General features: G+C 40.1%; 1 protein-coding gene across 20 annotated transcripts in view; it reads right to left on the bottom strand.

Moving 5' to 3' along the window:
* Positions 1–11,970, bottom strand: part of NRCAM (neuronal cell adhesion molecule) — a 157,651-nt gene extending 145,681 nt beyond the window's left edge. For all 20 annotated transcript variants that reach the window (XM_086747872.1, XM_086747927.1, XM_086747978.1 and 17 more), the window contains exon 1: positions 11,854–11,970. The gene's annotated coding sequence lies outside the window, so the exon portion shown is untranslated. The remainder of the gene's footprint in view (positions 1–11,853) is intronic.
* Between the last annotated feature and the right edge of the window lie 535 nt (positions 11,971–12,505).

The following is a 12,505-nucleotide window of genomic DNA, read 5'->3' as shown; positions in this document are numbered from 1 at the left end:
ACAGGATTAGAACAGTGTATCCCAGATGAAGGTTGCATCTACCACAAGTTCTCAGAGCAGTCCAAGTGTAATCAGCCTCACAACTCTGGCTTCTCAAAAAAACCAACCACAACACCCAAGTTTGCTTTTATTTTTATTTCTTTATATACACCGTTAAGTGATTCCAACAGTTTTCCTTAAATACAACCTTTATACTGCAACTGTCTTGAATTGACAGTGATGGGTGGCAGAATATCTTACATATAGGTTACACCTTAGGACCAGCTGGGAACTGGTGCTGATGTGCAGTACAGTCAATACCTCAGAAGGTATCATTCCCACCTTCCTTCCTCCCACTGCCAACCTTAAACAGCACAGTTAATTTTCAATTATCCAAGGCAGTAACGGGGTCAGATAATTAAGGGGGGGGGGGGGGGGGGGGGGGAACAAAAACAAACAAACAAACAAAAAAAACCCCAAACAAACACCAAACCACAAAAACAAAACAAAACAAAACAAAAAAATCAAACCACAGGGATAATGCATATGTACATGTATTAAGTTACAGAAGAATACTCAACAGTATAACTTGCCAAAGAGGTCAGTTAATACTGTTTACTATGAATGCACACAATCTCTTGACTAACACTGACCTCAACTCTCCTGCTCTCTGATCTAAGCTTGCTCACAGGAAGCTAATTTGGGGACTTCTACATTTATAGTACCATTAATATATAACCTGAAAAAATACATACAAATAAACTTTAGCAGAAACCCTAGATTGGAGAATAAACAGAAATACATAGATTGTAAAGCTTTTTATGTAAAGCTACTGTATGATACTTCCAATGATTACAAATTGCCAGTAGAACATTAAAACCATTATCAATTCTCACGACAGCTGGCTGGATGTGCAAGGGAAGCTCCACCCCCTCCCTTAAAATGTAACAAAATAAAGTCTCAAAACTCATCACCATTCTGTCACCAATTTTTGTATTTGTTAACCTAATTAATAACTTGATTACAACAGAATATCATCCATTCACACTGAAGATCAAGTCAGTGAGGATAATCTGGCCATGCTGGTTCTCCAGACTCTATAATGGTGCCAACTCCCTCACCCATCTGCAGGATATTATGTTTTCTTTACAGTTGTTCGCCTTCCAGTACTGAAACACGATTCAGAATTAAGCTAGCTGGATATAAATCCAAGTTTTAATTTTCACATCCTCAATAAGACTAAGGACCTCAAATCCAGCTTGATTAATAGCAAAGAAAACTTTTCACAAGTATGCTATATGAAATGCTTCTGAAAATAGAATACTTAAACTAAACATGTCCTTTCACACACTGTTTTTAAACTCGGGTACTGAACAGTATAACAACAATATTTTTTTCTGACCAATATGAATGAATTTAGTGGAGCAAGCTTTAGTATTATTTTAAAACTTAAGTGCTAAAAACCCTGTACTACATAGTACTCATTAATTGTGTCTAGGAGCTGTAATCATAAATTACAATCTCATTAGGACTGGTGTGTATGGACAGATAGCCACAGCCTCAAAGAACACACAAAAATTTGCAAAGTAGTTTTATATGAAAATTCAGAAGCTATTATACAGCAAACAAAGGTTTTAAAGATACTTACTTCAAAGTCAGACTGTCTAATTATATTTAAGTATGTAAGCCTTCTTAAAGGAACCTTTAAGTTCTGTTTTACAGTTCTGTGCCTACTATTATACAATTGCACTCAAAGTAAGATTTACATACTAATTACTTGCCTGTGCCTGAATAGCAAGTATTTAAAAATCTATCATAGGACGGTAGAAACAGCAATAAAAGGATAAAGATGACAAAGGAACTGAAAAATGTTGCTCTTCTGGGTCCTAGTTACAGACTTGCAAGTGTTTCATTTTGGACTCTGAGCAAGTCTTTGTTTGAGGATTAGTGTTCAGAAATTGAATTACATTAGCAAGGTTGAGTTACATTTTGTGTTCTATCAGAAGAGTGATGTGTTGTTTTTTCCAGCAATATTTAGTGTTAAAAATTATCAATAGCTTAACTTTGATAGGCAAGATTCATGTTGAACAGCAATGTTAAAGTCCAAGTTATATTCAAGGCAATGCCAACACAGTATCAGTTTAGTTCCTTTTTTTGTTAATTACAAAACTAAATTAATATTGAAACTGAGTGAAAATTAATCTAATGATAATCAAGTAATTAATTATGAAATGTAAATTCACAATTCCCCTAATCTGAATTCTGTTTTTGAGAAATATCAAATATCTGCCACAGTAGTGCATTAGCTCACCATAGTGTATTATAAATTATTTCCCACAACCACAGATAAAGCCTCCCACTAATGAATGCAAATATTCGACTGTTTTCATAGACATTTGTTCAGAAACAGATTCTTGCTCCATCCTTTACCATCTAAGATACATCAGGCACTCAACTTCAGAACTCAGCATTATTCTGCACCTTCAGAGAAACACGTGCTTGCAATTTCATTTCAGCATTTTGTCACAATTCAGATCTTACACACACACACACACATATATGTGTGTGTGTGCATATATGTAGTAGTGTGTAGAATGATCACTGGAGCCTAGAGCAAGACAAGGAACAGATGTGCAGTCTCTATGAGAAGAATCTTGCAACTGATTCTTTTTTGCACTATTTTTTTAAAATTCTTTCATAGTTACGAGCATCATTCACTAAAACGATAACTTGAGGTTTTGTTTTAGTAAAAAAGAAATCATAGCTCTATTCTGTTACTAGCTATTTGCATGTAATTAAATAGATCTCCTATCTTTGCTCTGTCTCCCCTCACGTTGTTAATCTTCCACAGTTTGTTCTGGTTTCAGCACTTTTGTAGTCTTACCTCTTTCATTCCAATTAATATGTCTTTTTATCAGCAGTTAAACCACGAAAATACATATTAGTTTGTAATTTGAACTTTCCCATCTAAAATAATAAAAATACTGGTATTTATTTACTGTAGCTTGCTATGTGAAACTTATTTGCCATTAGTATGATTAGTAACTGTTGGTGTGTCTTTCAATATCATCTCAGTTAAACTAAGTAGTAGAAGGGGGAAACTCACAGAAATCCTTGACTCTTTTAGAACAGCTTTACCTCAGAAGAGAAAAGAAACACACCTAAGTGTGTATCTGTCACTGTATTTAAGGGACAGAATTCAGCCCTTGTAGAGAGTTGTCAAGTCTCACAACATTAACAGAATTTTTCAAAAACCCTGATGCAAAAATAAACCAAATATTAAAAGCAACTCAGGTTTATTTTTAGATGTTTCTAGGCTCTAGATATTTTCTAGAAAAAAAAAAAAGATGCTAGAACACATTAGTCAAGTGAACGATGAAGATACAAATCTTAAATCATTAATTCCTATGATACTCTTGAGTGTCTGATGCTGTCAATGCTGCTAGTACATTTCCCTGAATACAATGAGAAACCTACTCCCATATTCCAATGCTAAGAGGGTGAGAAGGTTGTGAAGAAGTACACAAAACTTTAGAGGTAACTTGGAGAAATCACTCTAGATAAAGTTTTAAGGATGGTATCTGCAAATCATCTTACAAAGGACCTCTCTAGAAATCTTGCTGTTAAGGGAACTGTGCCTGCTGGAAATTACAGGGGGAAAACGGGAAATCTGGGCTAGCATTTAAGGCTATTTTGATGATGCTTCACTCCAACACAGCTGGTAGAATTGAGACTCCCAGAGAGCAATCAAAGCTCTTAAGACCTGCCTCTAAAGAACACTACTGTGACTTTGAAACAATGAGATATAGACTTCGCTTTCCTTCCAAAAACTGTCTAAGTTTTAGAGGAAAATAATTAAAAGGAAATACACTACTGCTGTAACTTGAGTTGGTGCATGAGCAGCAAAAACCAAAACATGACATGCTTTAATTAAGCACCTACATTCCTAGCAAGAAAGCTAAATAAAAGTTACTGGACATCATCTTTCACTAAAAACTATGGTACAGGATTCCTGAAAAAGGCTACTTTATTGAAATATTTAATTTTAGGCCCATAATGTTAAATATTTTCCATGATACTCTGAAGAGCAAAATTACATGCTTTACAGTATGTAAATATTATTAATAATAAAAAGGAAAAGAAGAATATGCAAATACTTGGGGATCTTTGTGAAAACATGAACTTTAATTCAGACAGAATTAAAATATTCTTTAAGTACAAGAGAGAAACTATTAAGAAAGGAGTCTTTTTTATTTTCAAATGAAGATGGACAGGGTTCTGGAAAACATGCTTGAATTAAAATGTAATATAAAGGTAAATGGGTTAAACTTAACAACTCATTTACAGGTCAAAGTACATGATTTGATGAACTGTTCTGAGTTCCATTTTAGGAATATAAAACCATAGGTGAGTTCTAAGCAGCTGTATTTACTTTCATCTTACACTGACAAAATAAAATACTATTTAATGTTTATGAAATTCTGTACATCTATACTGTGTTATTTATTCAATCATTACCTCACTATTTTGTCAGGCATAGGCAGTCTCCTTTCTAAGGATTTTGGTTTGGAGTCATTAAACAATGTGTCTGCCCTCTGGTGGTCACACTCACCTTAATATGTTCCCTTTAAAGTTAAAAATGCAGTTAGGGACAACTGCCACCTAGGAGGTCCAACAGATTAATTATCTTTTAATCATCCTTTGCTAGCTTGCTTTCCAGTTATGTAACTGGAATTACATACCAACTTTATCATATAGAAATAGACCACACAATTTAAGATGTTCCTCATTTTGTCCATATCTAGAACTAAGTTTAGACACCAATTTTTAAAGCCCTCAAACCTGAGGAAAGCAGAAAACTTGCAAAAATTCCCTAGAATAACACCTGAAGTTTCAATTTATATTGATTAGATGAGATTGTGTGTTCAGTATTGTCTGGGTACACCTTGTAATACATCAAAGTGTTGGCTATTTGACTCCAAGGTCCATAAATATATTAAATGCTTCTGAGGGAAAAAGGTGGATATTTAAAAGACTATTTGCACATTAAAGGGGTCAGAATTGTACTATATAGAAACATCTATGACTTTGTATATCATGCAAGATGTACATGGACAAAAACATTCAATAACAAAGGACCAAGGTCTGTAGTCCAGTAATTAGCACTGCTCCTCTGATAGCCATACGTTAGTTCAGGTGATAGGAGAGCAGTCACGCAGCTTCCTTACTTACTTTGTATTACCTATCCAGGAAAAAGTTAGAGAAAAGTGTTCCCCAGCTCTAAGTCTTCATCGTTAGAGAAGCAGTAGGTGGAATCCTCTCCCCCTCATTATTTGATGCTTTTAAAGACATTAGGTGATGTAAAAACCACACAAACTTCAGGAGGATTCAAAATACACTTGGTACGTAGAACATGGACATTGGATTTGTTGGTTGGTTTAGATGTCTAACCAAAAACCAGCTCATGAGTAGACAAAAGCAAGCCAAACAATACATAAGGTACATGCACACAGCTCCAATATGAAGGGTGGTTTCCTTCACACCCTCACAGATGTCCCAAACACCCTTGTAGTATTACTTGAACTGGGTGGCAGTGATAGAGATAATGGTTCTCATCTGCCCCTATATCCTGGTTAAACCTATGCCTAGGGAAGAATAGTGACACCTGCAATTAAAAAAAAAAAAAAGAGAGCTCAGAAGACTAGATTCTCTGCAACAGCCCCAAGAACATACGCTCACCCTTCCACCTTGATTGCCAAGATATTCCCTATTTTAGCATGGCTTTGAACTTCACTTTATAGTGAATAATAAATAAATATGGTGGCAAATGGAAGTAGGAATCTTTTACATCTGGTGAGAAGACCCTATCCTATCCAACATCTCCAGTGACAAGGGCTCTTGTCTTCATGAATTACAGACTTGATCGTTGCAATACTGAAATGAGAGAAAGCAGTAACTTCCTCAGAAGTCGTATGTTGATTGTATGTGGCCATGTAAAAATTGCAACAAAATTACCAAATTAAGCTGTGCTGACAACGAAAAAATACCTTCAATTTTCAAGACAAGAACAGCTACTCAAGGGGGTTAAACTTCCTATTGTATAATTTGTCCAGACACCACAGCAATGGTCTACAGGTGGGGAAGGGGCTTAGTGGAGGGACCTACAGACTCCAGCATTCTGAGAGTGGCAGTAAGCAAGTCACTAAACCTATTTATTCCACCCAAAGAACAGCCACAGTCAAGCTTACTTCTTCCTAATATCACTTGAAAACTGTAACGAGAAAGGCACATCAAGCATCTCCTCCATTTTGATTCCCCTAGAGATGTGTCCTTCTAAACACTGGAGAAGTAGCAAAGAGGATCATCTATCCTGTTACAGAAGGTAATTTGTGGTGTACAAGCCTACCAATGAAAAACACTGAATTCTTAAATACTTTTGAAAGGCCCTTTAAATGACAGTGAATATACCACAAAGATAACAGAGGTATGTCATGTTTTGCTTCAAATTGCTTGATTAGATAATTCCTAGGAAAAAAAAAAAGAAAACAAACAAACAAAACAAAACAAAAAACCCAACCAAATAAACCAAAAACAAACAACCTCAACCCTTCACCAATAGTAAGACAAATTCTTGGTTTTCGTCTTTGGCTCCCTTTCAAGTAACTCATTTCCCTGCTTTTGACATGATCTTCAGAATTCTTCCCTCCTTCAGGACTGGTTGCACTTCTCACCTCACACCAAGGAGCCATCCCCTGCTTCATCCCACACACTTTTATACATGAGTTGTATTCTTGATCTGTTCTACTCAGAGCTCCCAAGACTGTCGCTTTTTCTCTTTAAGATTCCAGCGGAACTTATTTCCAGCTCCCTCACCTCTACCACTTCTTCCTAATGCAAAAGTCAAAAATACAGATTGCTCTTCATTTTTCTCCTTATGCAGTAGTCTTTCTCATGGATTTTTTTTTCCCATAATTCATTATCTTTAGCCTCTCTCTTTGAATGTTGTTCATTTTTACTACCTTGCCTGGGCTACAGTATTCCGTGAGAAGACTTCCCTTGGCCAGTGCCTATGCACTGGCCAGTTAATTCCATAGTATTATTCTCCACCAGCAGAACTGTTCTCTGACTCCAAATCTTGTACAATAGCTGGCTTTTTAACTATTTGATTATATACAATGCCTTTGCATACACACAGACACACACAGAGCCCTATAGTGTTGTGACATTGTAAAGGCAATTCCTTTACACAAGCCCTCAGAATTAAGTTGGACAAACACAGCAACACTGAAAACATGGAAAAGAGGAACTTGGAAGTGAGAGGCACAGTTCAGAAAGACAAAGAAAATCTGTACTCATGTATAAACACTGTCAGCTCTTCACTTAGGTAACAGTCTAAGGGAAAATGGTATGCTGATATTTTGGATGGCTGTCCAGAAAAGCCTTATTTGTTGCCGAAGACTAACTCATACACCAGGAAGTTATGGATCAACTTTTGTTTTCCTCAAACAAGCTGTTAAACAGTAACAACTACGTACTTTAAAGCAGAGAAAATGAAAAGGTCATATACACCTAACAGTACAAAGTATTAGGACAACTGTATTCACACTGGGATGCATCCAAATTCAGCAATCTTAATTATTTACAGAATTCAGAGAGACTACATTCGTACTGACTGTCTGATTTAATTGACAATTTAGACAGCTAGTTCCCTTCTAATGCGGCTGTTTTTTAAAGTTATCACGTCCTCATAAGTTGAACTGGCCTTTTTTCCCCTCACTTGGCTATTTTTGTGCATCTGAGATGCTCTGCATGAAATGCTGCTTTTTATATAAAGTTTGGTTGCTTAAAGTAGAATGGGGGTACTGTGAGCTCTTACAGAAACATTTTATAATTCAAGCTGTTATGCTTCCATGCTAAAAAGTTAACAAGGGGAAAGCTGTAATCACATTATGAATTGAGCCATTTCAAAACTGAAACAGTGTAGCAAAACAGTCTATTCACAAAATGAATACTAAGATACATTTATCCCGATTCATACAGCAAAACAAAACAAAAAAAAAAATTGAAACCTTTTTACAACAGTTAATAGAGGATCCAGATGAACATTTCTGTACTTATTCAACATTTACTAGAAGGGAGAAGCTGAAGAGCAATCCAGAGGAGTATTTGCAATGCAATTAGGTTAGACAAGTAAGTCTGAATGTATGCCAGCTGCAGGGGCCTGCCCTTAATTCACACAATCAAATGTCTAGTGTGTCGCACAGTGTCTAGCATCAGTATCTCCAGTATTAAAAGTCTCATCAGATATGTACTCGTTTGCTGAGCATCTTAATCGGGGTCTGAACACATATCTGTAGCCATACCTTCTAGCAGTCTATCTGCCAGTCCATCACCATCTGTCAGTTAAAGCTTCCAGAGATAGAGAAGAAAAAAAAAAAAAACCACAACAATTCAAACAAATGTGTTCGGCACTCAAACTAAGCTATCATTCACATTTCAATATAAGACTTGAATTCCTTTTCAGTATTCTTCAACTTTGACCCAGCTCTACCCCCTCCTTCACTGAAAAGGGCAAAGACAACAGCCCAGCAAGTGGGACAGGCAAAACAGACCTCCTTTGTTCACTTTTTCCCTTTCAGTTTTCTATTGAGGTAAATAACTGAAAGCTCAGCCAGCCTCCAGTAGCTCAGAAGAAAGCAATATAGCTAGCGTGCAACTATCCTTTCCTGGTTAACAAACAGTCGGACAAAACTCATGGTGCATCGTGTTAATCTTATTATCGGAGATTAACTCTTTACAAACTCCCTTAATATTATATTTACAAGACAATATCAGTAAATGCATAAGTTACAGCATCTTTAATATTAAACTGAACAGGCAATACACATACTTACCAATTTAAAATGCAGCAAATTATCACTGCAGAGAAATTATAACTGAATTTTTTGAATACTATCAGCCCACTCAGGAAGGCAAAATCAAATTCACTGCATATTGTCCAGCAGACAGCCTCCTACATTATTCCCTCCACTTACATTACCGAGATGTACTTTCTCTGAATGGCTTCCCATTTTACCAACTCTGTCCATAAAACGTAACAAAATGAACACATCCAGTGAAAACTGAATAGCACAGTTTTACTGTACTATTCCAATACAATGGAAGGTAAGTAATTGCAATTCAAGATGATTTGGGACAATTGAAAAAAACCTACGGACTACCAGCAATTCCACAGCCGCAGGCAAAACAGATTTAATTTTCAGGCTGATTGAGCTATTTGAGCTGTGCAATAATCTATTAACAGAAACCTAAACCCTTAGTGTATTCAGTATGTTTTATGTTCAGATACCGTGGAGAGTCATTTCCCCACAGCAGGAAGACTGGGGAGACTAGCACTACCTTTTCCTGACTTTAAATCGTAATCCTCAAACCAATAAAATCTGTCAATTAGAGAGACATCTCATTAACCCCCAGAAACTCTAACTTGGTTGCTAAAGCTTCTGTCATCACCTTTTTGAGCACCAAAGAGAAAGACCAAAGCACAACAAGCTAACAGGAGGTATCAGTAAGCATCCACTGGATTCGTTATTCCATTGCATTTCCTAAAAATAAAGACCATCTTAAAAAGTCAAATTTTCTTATTACAAGCCTTCTTATGAAACAAGCTGTGGTATATGTGACAAACATTATGCTTTCTGTAAGAAGATAAGGAATGCTAAAGCTCAGATTCTAGTCATCTCATTCACCTTGAGCATTATTACATTCAAGTATTTTTACTGTGGCCAGTAAGACTAATCACAGAACTAAGATATCAATATGAGTATGATTAATTGTGGATTTATTCTGTGAGCTGTGAAGAGGGTTTTAGCTCCACCATTAACACCAGCTGGTACACACTACCCCGTCATCTGATGTGGTCGCACAGCTGTACAGCTTTCCTTCAGCTATACCGCCTTTGCACAATCCAGAACGTGGATTCATTCTAATGGATCCTGAGTTCTGTCAACATCAAGCAGCTTTCTCATTTTGCTCCTTTACATTCAATATTCTCAGAACTGGTATTCTCAGAATACCACACCTTCCCTTCTTTATCGATACCGTCTGACAGCTAATTTTAGACACTCAAGAGAATTTCACAGTACTTTGAAATTCAAATAAGTAACTTTTACAGACGTTGGTATAAAACTCTTTAGCAACTCTAATCACTTGCTTTGCAATTTCTATTCAAAACTAGGGACAGCCATCAACTAAACAAATGCCCAAGATGTCTTCATACAAATGGTAATACCAAACAGATCAGACAAATATGAAAAATACACTGCACCTGCAAGTCACTTTTCTGACTTTTAAGTCCTTTGAACTAGTAAGTAACACTATAGTATGCTTTTCTTTCCAGCTGATATCCTTTGCCATTGACTACCGGCAAGATGCATCTCTTGGCATACACGCTGCTCTCAAACTCAAAATGAAGTCCAGATGCCTTCTGGTGTTGTACAGTGACCTATTCTATGCACAGCCCTATATAATTATTATCCATAAAGTTATCACATGGATTATGTACAATTATGGAAATTGAAATGATTAACAGTGCACCTGTTAGATGCAATAAAGCTTTCAGGTTTCATCTACCACTTGCATAATATACTTAATTAAGAATCAAAACCTATTTTAATACTCATAAACAGAGGAAGAAATACTCAAAGACAGGGAACGTCAGAAAAAAGAAACCCAGGTGGTTAATACTGGCTTCTTGACTCAGTAGGAGGTTGTTTTGAATAAACAGCAAAAAGCTGGACCTTTATGGATAAAAGAACATCTTGTCATGATCTGTAGGTCTTACTTTCCATTGTTTTATCTAACTGTACAGACAGCTAAGAAATAGTATTCCTTTCACAGAGTACTTGTCAATACGGTACAGCCTTATTGACCCGGCTAAAGCACACTATGATCTTAAATATTTAAACAGCCTGGCATTATTAATCAGGTGCTGTTTATACTTGGACCCCGAAGCCTTAGTTTAAACACATTTCAGACTTCAAAACGAACACATCTGTGCTGAAGAGTTCCGCGGTAGCTGAAGATTTAGTTAATTATTACTTTTTAACTGAAGAGCAGGTGTATTCACTCCAATTTTCTGCATTAATCTCCATCGAGAGAAGGCAAGGCGCTACAGGAACAGCTCAGGATCCAACCACATTTTAGCTATTTTATACCTAATTAAATTTAGCGTTGCTATTCTCTGCAAGAAGCAAAGCGCGGAAGACGGAGGGGAAAGGGAAGAAGAAGAAAAAAAAAAAAAAAAAAAAAAAAAAAAAGAGAGGGGATAAATAAAACGCGTAAAAGCCGCAAGCCGGATCCCGGCACTTCAGCACAGACAGCTCCTTCCCCCGCACACGCCGCCCGCCCTCGCCCCTCGCCCCCGCCGGCCAGCGCACGAAATGGCGACCAACCCGCCGAGAGACGTGGGCGCGTCGCAGCCGCGGAGCGTCTCCGCCCGGCCGGGCGGAGACGCTCCGCGGCTGCGACGCGCAGGAACTGCCCCCCACCCCCGGAGAGGTCCCCACTGTCCGCCGCAACAAAGCCCCGGCAGCGGGCGGGCTCACCGGTTGCCTCTTCGCAGCCGTTGCCCGGCGTCGCCCTCACAAACGTCCGCGCCGCCCCGGGCACCTGCCGCTGCCGCCCGCGCGCCGCGCCGCTCCCCGCTCGCCCGTCCCCCTCAGAGGAGCCCCGGTACCCACGGTAAAAGAAGCCCAGGCGGCTCCGCACGGTCGGAGCGGTGGTGGCACAGGGGGCTGCTACCGGTGCGGCGGGCGCGGCACCGCCCGCAGACCTGAAGCGCGGCGCGGTGACAGGGACAGCCAAGCTGGTACTCACGGGAAGCTGCAGCCTCTCCGCCCCGGGGAGAGGGTCGAGGAGGGGGGACGCGCGACCGCGCTCCTCCTGCCCGCTCGGCAGCCCGCTGAGAAGAGCCCAGGCAGGCGCGCTCCCGCGCCTATCACCTCCCCAGCACCCCCGCCCCCGGCGTACCGCGGGGCGCGCTCCCGCGGAGAGGGGGAGGGGGGGGGGCGTGGGCGGGGCAGGCGCGCGTCTGCGCGAGCTGCGCTGGGGCGTGCGCATGGGGGGGGGTGGGGCGGGGCGGGGCGGCGGCTGCTGGCAGCGGCGTGGGTCTCTCGCACCTGAGGCGGTGGCCGGCTGGGCGGCGGCTTCCATCTTGGGCATCGCCTGCGGGCGGTGGCCGGCCCCCCACCCCCCCTCGCACTCTCCCTCCCGCCGCTTCCCTCCCTCCGCCAAGCGGGTAAAAATCGGGGTCAAACCGTCATCCCGCTGTGCGAGCGGACCTGCAGGCGGTCCCACGTCTCGGCCTTTTCAGCCCCACCGCCTCTTCACGGGTGTCTGCAAGATAACCGACCCGGCCCCCGGCCCGCTGGGAGCCTCCTCAGGGCCGGTGTCGGGCCGCGGCGGCCCGCTCCCCTGCCCTCCCCCGGCCGGGGAAAGCCAAACACTCCTCGGGGCACCCCGACACCCA

This window comes from Chlamydotis macqueenii, chromosome 1, assembly GCF_036417535.1.
Source record: "Chlamydotis macqueenii isolate bChlMac1 chromosome 1, bChlMac1.mat, whole genome shotgun sequence".
Taxonomy (NCBI): domain Eukaryota; kingdom Metazoa; phylum Chordata; class Aves; order Otidiformes; family Otididae; genus Chlamydotis; species Chlamydotis macqueenii.
Note: the sequence above shows the minus strand (reverse complement) of the source record. Positions and strands in the feature narration are given on the sequence as shown.